Consider the following 1,573-nt stretch of genomic DNA (forward strand, 5'->3'; position numbering starts at 1 on the left):
GGTTTTTTTTTAACTTTTGAAAGGGGATGGGGAATTATTTAACTATTTTTCTCCTAAAGGCGATGGACTGAGACGATGGCGAAACAGTTTGGGATAGCGAAGAACAAGGATGGTGGTGAAATATTAATTTTATGACGATGATGTATGGTTGTAAAACGATCCATGTGAATGGTAAACACAAGTGATAGTGAAACAATAATATGAACATGATGAATACGAGTGATAGAGACATTATTTGTGATGGTGATGATGTGTGGAAGTAAAAATAATGGTAAATACGAGCGACAGGAACACAATCTGCGAGAATGGTGAACACGAGTGATAATGTAACAATATGTGATAATAGTGAATGCGGGTGATGATAGTGAAACAATAACTGACAGTGATAACGTGTGGAAGGGAAACACTTTTATGCAGTGATGGTGAACAGGGATGATGGGGCAACACCAATGTGTGATGATCATCGATATGACTTAGGCTGAAATATAGCAAGAATACATGAACAAAGTAATAGCATTTGTGCATATCCCCACTCAACAGCAAGTTCTATGAGCTTTACAACCTATGTTAGTACCCCAGCAGACCATAGAACATTTAGAAAGAGTGCAAGTAACCGATTTAAGCACTTAAATACCAACAAACTAACACGATCATTTGCGGTCTATCGAAAAAAATGGGACATCGAAGGACAGGTGTTGTGATAAACAATGTGATGATGATGATGAAGAAACCTGGGTGCAAAACATGCCCTTACATAACAGAAATCAACCATGCAGACTAGAGGGGCCTCTTTAAAAAAAGTCTTTGCAGATAATATGAACTGCGAAACAAAGAAAATGTCATTTTTTTAATAACATGGAAAATATGCTCAGCCCAATATGATGTAGGACAAACTACCACCCCTCTTAGTGCTAGATTTAACAATCACAGGTACTCTGTACAAAACCACTAATGCACCCCGGTCGGCCAACATTTTAATAGCCCTGGGCACAACGGAACAACTGACATGCAGCTTCAGGGTGTAGAGATTGTTTAAAAAACCTACAAAAGAAAATCTTAACATTAGATTTAGAGAATCCAAGTGGATGTGGAACCTGGGCTCAGATCAAACACTCTCTGGCCTCTACACCGATGAGCCCCATTTCAGAGATCTAAAATTTACGACGCAACCACGCAAGCCGCTGCCCAACTTCTCCCTCTCTACACCTACCCACCCCTCCCTCCCAAATGAGATCATCATACTCCCCCCCCCTTCCTTTCCTCCCCACCATGCACCTCGACTCTTTATCTGACTGCACCTTTTCAAACCATGGCACTACAGTCAAAGATAGTACACTAGGGTGTAGTATCTTTGCTACAGTTTCACCCTACCCCTCCCCTCAACCCCTGCATCTCCTTACATGACAATGACAGCCTATCTCCCCGCCCTCCTTCCTCTTTCCCGAGAAGGCCTACATTCCCCCTCCTTGAAAACCACCCCCTGTCACTCCCTCATGCAGATGAAGTGCCTGATCGCCAGGGTATTTTTCTTTCAACGGCTATCGCGCGCTCTTCGTCTAAAGAATTCCTACTA

General features: G+C 42.3%; 1 protein-coding gene across 1 annotated transcript in view; it reads right to left on the minus strand.

Moving 5' to 3' along the window:
* The window catches only part of LOC101849303, a 12,771-nt gene that overhangs the window by 1,914 nt on the left and 9,284 nt on the right, over positions 1-1,573 (minus strand). The window lies entirely within an intron of this gene.

The sequence above is a fragment of the Aplysia californica genome, unplaced genomic scaffold (assembly GCF_000002075.1).
Source record: "Aplysia californica isolate F4 #8 unplaced genomic scaffold, AplCal3.0 scaffold00314, whole genome shotgun sequence".
Classification (NCBI taxonomy): Eukaryota; Metazoa; Mollusca; class Gastropoda; order Aplysiida; family Aplysiidae; genus Aplysia; species Aplysia californica.